Here is a 10705-nt window from a genome sequence, read left to right as displayed (position 1 = left end):
GGTCCCCGAATCCTGGACCCCCGATAAGGGTCAAACCGAGAAGAGCGGGTCGCGCCATAGGTTCCAATGGCGACGGCAGAAACAGCTCAAGAAAACGGCTAAGTGTAAAAAGCTGAAATTTAGGAATCCATAGCTCCGGTTCCGGAGGGTCCAGAGGATCAGGGTTTGGGGTACTTGTAGTCACTGCTCCGGCATCGCTGCAGAACCATCCTTGACCCTCTTGGACCAACCCGACGGAGTATGGACCCCCTTGAAAGTTCGGGACTTTTCCCATAGACTCCAATGGCGGCCAATCTCCATTGACCGGCTATGGCGGAAAACCCCCATTGACTTCAACGGCGGCGGCGTCGCCCCGTTGAAAGTCTATGGCGGCGGATTCCCATAGCCGCCAACGGCGGCGGTTTGCCATTGTAAGTCTATGGCGGCGGAGCCCGTTGTTTTCAATGGGGATTTAGTGAAAAACCGTGATTTCATTTACAAGAGTTTTTTGTATTAAAATAGGAAACGGTTTAAGGTGTAATTGTGTAACTCCGGTTCCGAAGGTCGTAGCAAGTCGAAATTGGACCATATGGTGTCCCAGTTCGGCATTGAGAACTGGGAAGTTTGGACCCGCTGGACCCAACGGAACCGGATATTTTAATATGTTTGTGTTTTATCTTTAATACTGTGTCCCAAAGCAGGGATAAAACCCAGAGGAAATTTCTTTGCATACCAGGGTAGCATATGGCCAGAGAGGCGACCCAATGTCTAGGACTTAAGTATTGTTCAAAGGATTTTGTCACCCTCACTGTTTACCTGAGGGCGGAGACGGCTCAAACCAGAGCAGTCTTTAAGTGTCCCATTTAACACCTTACAACAAAGCGTATCCTGCCAGGAATTCCGTTTAGTAGACTGGCTGGCATCCCTGATGCAAATTTGGGGCTACAGAAATGAGACCCCAGAGTTCTAATGCGCATGTGCCAACTAGCAGGGGGGCATGGATCAAAATGTGTTCCCATGTTAGTGAGTGGCTAGAGGTAATTGAAAACCAATCACCTGTACTTAATGTTAAGGATAGGGTTACAAAAGGTATTTAATCTGTGGTCAACCCTTTATCCTGTGTTCTTCTATACCATCTTGATTGCTGAGAGAAACGCTATGCAATGTCTTCATGCCAGAGGTCTTTCATGTCTTTGGTGTCTTGATGATTATGAAGATTGCTGTATGAACTGCCAGTCCAGATATGACTGTTTCATCATTTCCATTTTAAGTAAGTGTCCATATTTTGCCTGTTATTTGTATATCTGTTGTGTTCACCTTTATCAAGGAATAAATTATATTTTATCATATCTAAGTCTCGTCCCAGTTCAACCCAGTGATATATAGTATATATATATTTGGTGTAAATTACAGCCTGTCACAAAGTCACTGTCACAACGCCTTCCTTTTCTTGTCCATTTCCTCCCCTACCTGTTTATTTAGCCACATTGGTTTTGACTTATTTCTTTTATACTTATTACCCAAGGGTATACACTGATAAGTGTGCTTTCTAACAATGTTTTAAAGACTGCCCATTTATCTTCTACATTTTTCCCTGCAAAAACTTAATCCCAGTGTATTACTACTAGATTAGTCCTCAGTTTATTCAAATCTGCCTTTCTAAAGTTTAAGGTCTTTGTTGAACCCAAGTAATCTGTTTTTTGATAATTTATTTCAAATGAGACCATGTTATGATCACTGTTACCCAAATGTTCTAGGACTTGAATATTTGTTATTACTTCTACATTGTTTGATATGACCAAATCCAGTACTGCCCCTCTCCTGTAATCGGGTAAACCAGGGGTTAACCCTCGCAAGGCAGCAGAAGGTTAGTAGCTGTGTAATGCGAGAGATACAAGCTGAGATAAATCACGGTCACTTCGAATAAATCAATGTAAAACAATCTCTCCCAGCAACTGGCTCCCCTAAGAGCACAAGTGAAGTTGAGTTAAAGAGACTTACAGTTCTGAAGTATTATGGCACCGTGTAGGATGATCCTCCGTGTAGTGCAGTATAATGAGCCGACAACCCCTCAAGCAACTCAGCGTCGCGAAGGGTGGTCACATGACCGGCAGCAACTGCGTAGATAGGAGTCGCATAAACCACAGCTCGGCGTGCAGTCAGGAATAGCAGCAAACAGTAACTCCTCCAACACTAGGCAGGAAATGATGCACAGCTGACATCACGAAGAAGCAGAGGGAGGAAAGACTGGTGACTTCTAAAGGCTTTATTGAACGAGTGTAGTGCTGACGGATCATCTGACGCGTTTCAGCCATTGAGGCCTTTGTCAAAGAATGATCCGTCAGACATGCTGAACAGCCTGATATAGCACGTTCAATACACAACACCTGTGATACTGCTCATCAACTGATGAGCCACAGATGTGGGCTAGCACGTTCTAATATCAGAGACATATACAACATAAAATAGTTTCAAATAGGACCAGAAATGTATACAAACTCATTAAGTGCCATATATATATATATATACTAGCTGAGAGACCCGGCGTTGCCCGTGAGTTAAATTTCCCGCTAGGAAAAGGGGGGGGGGGGGAATGGGGGGGAGGGACAGTGGACAGGAGGAGGGGAGGGGGGGAGGGACAGTGGACAGGAGGAGGGGAGGGGGGAGGGACAGTGGACAGGAGGAGGGGAGGGGGGGAGGGACAGTGGACGGGAGGGGGGAGGGACAGTGGACAGGAGGAGGGGAGGGGGAGGGACAGTGGACAGGAGGAGGGGAGGGGGGAGGGACAGTGGATGGGAGGGGGGGACAGTGGACGGGAGGGGGACAGTGGACGGGACACCCCCCCCATGCATAGCTCCGGAGTGTCTGACACACACACAGTGACTCACACACACACACAGTGTCACACACACACACACACACACACACACACACACACACACACACACACACACACACACACACACACACACACACACACACACACACACACACACACACAGTCACACAGACACAGTGTAACACACACACATTGTCACACACACACACACACACACACACACACACACACACACACACACACACACACACACACACACACACACACGAGACACACACACACGAGACACACACACACGAGACACACACACACGAGACACACACACACGAGACACACACACACGAGACACACACACACACACAGTGTAACACACACACACACACACACACAGTGTAACACACACACACAGTGTAACACACGCACACACACACACACACATTGTCACACACACACACACAGTGACACACAGTGAGACACACACACACGTCACCTCGAGGTAGGAAGGGGGTCCTTCCGGGCGCCGCCATCTTAGGCGCCCCGCGTGGCATCTGCAGGCTGCCTGCCCACTGCCTGTCGGAGCACCGAGGGGGAGGTTAGTGGAGCACCAGAGGGGAGGGGAGTAGAGCACCGGGGGGGAGCTGAGCGGGGAGCTGAGTGGAGCACCGGGGGGGACCTGAGCGGAGCACCGGGGGGCAGCTGAACGGGGAGCTGAGCGGAGCACTCCCTCGCGAGGGAGGAAGGGGATCCTTCCGGGCGCCGCCTTCTTAGGCGCCCCGCATGGCATCTGCAGGCTGCTTGCCCACTGCCTGTTGGAGCATCAGGGGGGAGGTGAGCGGAGCACCGGGGGGAGCTGAGCGGAACACCGGGGGGGAGCTGAGCGGAGCACCGAGGGGAGAGCTGAGCGGAGCACTGGGGGGAGCTGAGTGGAGCACCGGGGGGGAGCTGAGCGGAGCACCGGGGGGGAGCTGAGCAGAGCACCGGGGGGGAGCTGAGCGGGGAGCTGAGCGGGGAGCTGAGCGGGGAGCTGAGCGGAGCACCGGGGGGGAGCTGAGCGGAGCACCGGGGGGAGCTGAGCAGAGCACCGGGGGGGAGCTGAGCGGGGAGCTGAGCGGAGCACCGGGGGAGAGCTGAGCGTAGCACCGGGGGGAGCTGAGCGGGGAGCTGAGCGGAGCACCGGGGGGGGGGGGAGCTGAGGGGGGGGAGGATTGTGTGATGGGGGTGAGAGAGAGAGGTGTGTGTGTGTGTGTGTGTGTGTGTGTCGTCACTCCGCCTCAGGCCAATCAGAGGTGCGGGGGCGGGTGGGCCAAGGGACCAATGAGATTTCCCCTAGGGACACAGGAAGATGCAGACAGGCATACAGTGCTTTCACAAATATATAATAAGATATATCAATGATGTTAAATAAACGTCTGGTCCACAAGATAAAAAATTAAAAACAAGAATGTCAGACAATACACAAATGTCAAAAAATATAAATGATATAAATTGTAACCATGTATCATCACACCCAATTGAATAGCATAGAACTGCACCAACAAATGTACTGTCAAGAAAATAAATAAATTAAGGAAAAGATATTCAACATAAGTAAATATACGATTGGTAATGAGAAATGAAAAAATGCTAAAAGGAAGAGAGGGGGGGGGGGAAAGGAAAGAAGGGGAAGGGGTGGAGGGAGGGAGGGAAAGGAAAGAGGGGGAGGGGGAGGAATGGGGGGGAGGAAAGGAAAAGGAGACAAGGAAAGAAGGAGAAAAATAATTAGTCATGAAGAAAGTGCTGTAATTCCCATTCCACATTTAAACCATGTGGTTGCAAGGTGTTAAGGGAAAAAATCCATTGCATTTCTTTTCTATTGAGGCAGTAGAGCCTATTACCACCCCTGATTCTTTGAGCAACATGCTCAATGCCCAAAAATCTGAAGTTAGTGAGCCCACCAAATCACTAGATAACCCTCCGGGGCGACCCATCATATCTAGTATTGGATCTTTGGGGGATGGGGTTTACCGGTATGTAGACAAGTTTCTACAGCCAATTGTGCATAATTTGCCTTCATTCATACAGGATACCACATCTCTGCTGGTTGCTTTGCGGGATGTGGTTTGGAGAGATGGATACAGGTGGGTCACCATGGATGTCACATCACTTTATACAATCATAGAACACAAGCACGGCCTTCAAGCCATTTATCACTATCTTCAGCAATCCTCACTTTCCACAGCACAGATTACTTTTATTAATGATTCTATTTTGTTTTTATTAACACACAATTATTTTCTTTTTGATTCACATTTTTTTCTTCAAAAACACGGCACGGCTATGGGGACTTCTTTTGCACCCTCATATGCCAATCTCTTTATGGGTTTATGTGAATCTGTTCACATTTTTGGTAGCACTAATATTTTTCGTTCTAATATAATTTTTTACAAACGATATATTGACGATTTAATTTTCATTTGGGATGGTGATCTAGATACTTTACACTCTTTTTAGCACATTCTTAACACTAATGATGTTAATCTCAAATTTACTTATCAAACAGATTTAACCAAAATTAATTTTCTTGATGTGACACTCCATGGTGACTCCACAACAATGATTCAAACCGATATTTTTTACAAAACCACATTCCAGGAACTCATACCTACACGCAAAGAGTAACCATCCTAAATCCCTCATCCGTGGGATCCAGAAGGGACAATTTCTAAGATACAAAAGATTGTGTTCAAATCAAGACACATTCCTGCAGCATTCAGAAACATTAAGTCGAGTGCTTGGAACCAGGAAGAGGGTTTGCTTATACTTGTTCACTGATTGACATCTGATATCTGCATATGTTCTGTGTCTTTTACAATATTCTTGTATCTACATTCATTGTTTGATATTTGATATCTGCTTATGTGATTTGCTCTCTTTAGACTTTAGATTTATATAATTAGCTGAGTGTGGGATTATTTGACAGTGGGGAGGGAAGGCTTAGGGAAGTACCTCTGGGACCCTTTGGGACCAGGGGGAATGGGCCAGATGAAGAGGTCACCCCTCGAAACATCGCCCCCCTAGTTTGCTTTCCTTTTTCCATTTTTGTGATTTTTTGCTTTTCTTTTGTGTTTTTTTCCCCTTCTCCTTCTTTCCCCTCTACCCCCTTTATTTTTGATTTCCTCTATGGTGATATTTATTCTTGCATTGGCGTATTGGCTATTGTTGCTATATTTTCAGTTTATTATTAGTGTCATTAAATCATTCATATTCCCTACACTGGTATTCGCTTATATCTGTAGCTGTGAGACAGAGAGTGCTGGTACTATTTTTTGGTTTGTTAGTACTTCTGAAGAGAATTAGGGTCCCTTCCTGTTCCGTGCACCCTGCAACCTTGCTGAGTCATTGTGTCAGAGTGCTGTCTATCACCCTTTCCTTTCTACCATAAAAATGGTTACAGAATCAGGACCTAGATTTGTATTTAAGAAAGCAAATACTCTCGCCACTTCAATTTCTAGAAGTTTATTTCAGTCCCAACAACGATCACATTTGGGATATATACCTAAGGGATTTTACAAATGTGGTTACTGCAGGAATTGTAAATATGTATTGCCAACCAAAAAGGTACATACTTTATATCCAAACACCCGATACAGAATCAGTTCGTTCATTAATTGCCATACGAGCTATGTCGTTTACGTGCTCCTGTGTGGATGTAACCATAAATACGTGGGGAGAACCATCAGGCCATTACGTTAGAATTTCAGAACATATTAGATTAATCAACAAAAAAGAAACATTACATCCAGTGTCTAAACACTTCACTGAATGCCCGTTTGGTGGGCTCACTAACTTCAGATTTTTTGGCATTGAGCATGTTGCTCAAAGAATCAGGGGTGGTAATAGGCTCAACTGCCTCAATAGAAAAGAAATGCTATGGATTTTTTCGCTTAACACCTTGCAACCACATGGTTTAAATGTGGAATGGGAATTACAGCACTTTCTTCATGACTAATTATTTTTCTCCTTCTTTCCTTGTCTCCTTTTCCTTTCCTCTCTTCCCTCCCTCCATCTCCCCCCCCTCACCCCTTCCCCGTCTTTCCTTTCCCTCCCCCTCCCTCTCTTCCTTTTTGCATTTTTTCATTATTAATCGTATATTTACTTATGTTGAATATCTTTTCCTTCATTTATTTATTTTCTTGATAGTACATTTGTTGGTGCAGTTCTATGCTATTCAATTGGGTGTGATGATACATGGTTACAATTTATATCATTTATATTTTTTGACATTTGTGTATTGTCTGACATTCTTGTTTTTAATTTTTTATCTTGTGGACCAGACGTTTATTTAACATCATTGGTATATATATATATATGGCACTTAATGAGTTTGTATACATTTCTTGTCCTATTTGAAACTATTTTATGTTGTATATATCTCTGATATTAGAAGGTGCTAGCCCACATCTTTGGCTCATCAGTTGATGAGCGGTATCACAGGTGTTGTGTCTTGAACGGGCTATATCAGGCTGTTCAGCATGTCTGACGGATCATTCTTTGACAAAGGCCTCATGGGCTGAAACGCGTCAGAGGATCCGTCAGCACTACACTTGTTCAATAAAGCCTTAGTAGTCACCAGTCTTGCCTCCCTCCGCTTCTTCGTGACGTCGGCTGTGCATCATTTACTGCCTCCTGTTGGAGGAGTTCCTGTCTGCCCCTCTCCTGGTTGGTTCCTCAATAATTTGGGTCATATAATTGTCTTTAAGCACCCCCAAAAACCTGTTTTTTTTTGTTATAAAAGAACAGAAAGTAGGGCGCTAACTCAAACCAGGGGCACTAGAGGCGGGGAGAAGGAGTTGGAACACAATGTAATAGTGTAAGATACTACAGTGATGAATGATAGTAAGTATCCCCAAGAAAGAGTCCTAGTTGCTCAAACCCCACTCAGATCCTTAGAACGTGGAAAAAAGAGAAACAATAGGGGAGCAAAGGACAAATGTAATGTCAAGACTGAAAAGTAAACAATCAAGACTAAACATATAAACATACTCCACCTCCCCTTCTATTTGTTCGATCCATCCGAAAAAGGGAATAACCCTCTAAATGAACTGTCCAGTCATGAGTTTCATCCCACCTTGTTTCAGTAATGCTTATGATATCATACTGCTCCCTTGCAGCTATTAATTCAAGCTCCCCCATTTTATCTGTCAGGCTTCTTGCATTAGCAAGCATACATTTAAGTTTTTTTTCAGCCTGTACTATTATCTTATCTGCTCCTTCCTTTCTGCGCCCACTTGGTTTAGTCTTTAGAAGTTTTCTAGTATTATCTGTATTTACTAGGGGTGTCTCACTGCTTGTCAAACTCGCACTTGCCCCCATTCTACCGCCATACCACCTTGTATCCTCCTCTATTCCATTAAGTTCGTTATCTGTTTCATCTCCCTCCCCCTTCCATCCTAGTTTAAAATCTCCTCCAGCCTTTTTAGCATTCTCCCCCCTAGCACAGAAGATCCCTCTTCATTGAGGTGCAATGCGTCCCTAGAATATAGATGGCACCTCTCAGAAAAGGAGTCCCAGTGCTCTAAAAACCCAAACCCCTCCTTCCTGCACCACTTTCTTAGCCATGCATTATCCTAGAACAGAAACAAAAAGAGAAACAGCGCAAAAAACCTCATGGTGTAGTATAATAAAATATGGTTGTATTAGTAAAACAGGTGAGTATTGCACGTACATCAAATAACTGTATAATTAGCATGACATGTTAGGGACATGTTACCACTCTGTGCTCTGCAACCGTGGATGTAATTATATCGGTCACCAGGATCAATTCTCCTCCTGCACTTCCGTATGGTGATTGTAGACGGACGTTCACAGAGTTACACAATTGGAGACTTTTATAAGGTGAAATTATAATAAGGCTTTATTGTGCCTTTTCCTTTTCATCAGGAAATCATCCAAACACAGGGGGAAACAGAGCTTCTATTCACTTGGGGGTGGCTCTAGTGAAATAATATGCAATTCACAAGACCCTTAGTTAAGCATGACTCGCAGCCCAAAAACATATAGCATGAAATAAGCAGATATAAGCAGTCTCTTAAGAATAAAAGTCTTATCTGTTAGCTGCTGTAGAGTAAGCTTCTCTGCTCTCCTGGAACCGCACCCATGCGTGCACAGAAAATATCAGCATCCAGGTTTAGAAGACTTATTTGGTGTCTTGCAATCAGCTATGCTGTGCAGAGCTCAAGACCGGTCAGCTCCAGAGATCTGTGTTCTCTTGGTCAGTCTCTCCTGGGAGACTCAAGAACACTGCTCTGTCTCCAAAGTTCAGCCCACAAGTGAGCTAAGGAGTCACTTCCTGTCTCAACAGACAGGCTTTTGTAAGCAATCTAGATCAGGCAGGTGGTGTTTATTAATTGACTACCAGCAGTTAACCACCACACTGCTAGATTAAAGGCACTTTACTTGAACAGGGATTACTCCCCTGTTACAGTGATCTTTACGAGTCCTCTGCTCGAATAGATTGAGACCCTTGGCCACAGGGTACAAACGCAGTCACCACCACCACAAAGAGAAGGGCTTTTCCGCCAGTTCCTCGGCATCGGGTCAGGAGAGAACAGCGCAGTACACAGAGAGATCGCGACCCACTGTGCACCTGCCACCCGCTACTGATCACGCAATCTTTTTTAATCCTAAGTGTAAGCCTCCATTTGTACTTTTACTATATACCAATATATTTGCCGTCTATATGGTCTGTTTCTCTTCTTTTGGAGACTTTCTGCTGATTGTTGCTGCATATTCCATTGGGAATATCCACCCCTTAAGTTGGATGACTGCTCCTTTTTATTTACTTTTTATACTCTCAGCCTTCCTGTAAATCATAGAAGGATATTTCTGTGTCCTTTTAAGATGGGGTCATGAACCATAACCTGAGCTTCTTTTTGATGGATCCCCACAGGACGGACATCCCTATTACAATGAGAGGAACCTCCTCTTACCCAGTGAGCTGAGGTTCTGGTTATTCTCCATCACATTCTTGTAAGACTCCATGTGTCCTTCTAAATACTCCCATTCCTCCATGGAGAAATAGACAGCAACATCGTCACACTTTATAGGCACCTGAAACACGGAGAATCTCCCACTCAGTATCCAGATATAATAACTGGCCCTGTAAGAACCGTTTACTTAAGGAAAGCCAGGTGAGCAAGGGAGAGAGGAAAATACAGATACATGGAGCAAAGTTGGGATGTAATAGAATCTGTTCCAGACACAATGGGACGACCAGGGGGATCCACCAAAAATTTTATTACATCCAACCTTTCACAGTATGTCGACACTTTTCTTACACCTCTCACAGCTTTACTTCCTTCTTTTTTACATGACAGTACTGAAGTTTTAAACTCACTCAGTAACATCACTTGGGAAGATCATTTTCTTCGGGTAACTTTGGATGTTGCATCTCTTTACACCTGTATTCACCATGCACAGGGGTTTGAAGCGGTCACTCATTTTCTGCACCAAGATAACACTCTTTCAATTCTTCAACAATTCATCATTGATAGTATTCTTTTTATACTTCAACACAATTATTTTCTTTTTGAAGGACAATTCTATCTCCAGACCACTGGGACGGCCATGGGGACCTGTTTTGCCCCCAATTATGCGGGTTTATTAATGGAGATGTGGGAATTGGAATTCATTTGGTGTCAAAATTAGTTTAGCCGACATTTGATATACTACAAAAGGTATATCGATGACAATGGGCAAGATCTGAACATGATCTGGATAGATTTATCAATCATTTAAACAGTAACACCAAAAACATTGTTCTTAGTGGAGAAAACAGTAACTTCGAGATAAACTTCTTGGATTTAAATCTGAAGATTGTTGATAATGAAATTATTAGTAAACCTTTAT

This window comes from Ascaphus truei, unplaced genomic scaffold, assembly GCF_040206685.1.
Source record: "Ascaphus truei isolate aAscTru1 unplaced genomic scaffold, aAscTru1.hap1 HAP1_SCAFFOLD_974, whole genome shotgun sequence".
In the NCBI taxonomy this organism is placed as follows: domain Eukaryota; kingdom Metazoa; phylum Chordata; class Amphibia; order Anura; family Ascaphidae; genus Ascaphus; species Ascaphus truei.
Note: the sequence above shows the minus strand (reverse complement) of the source record.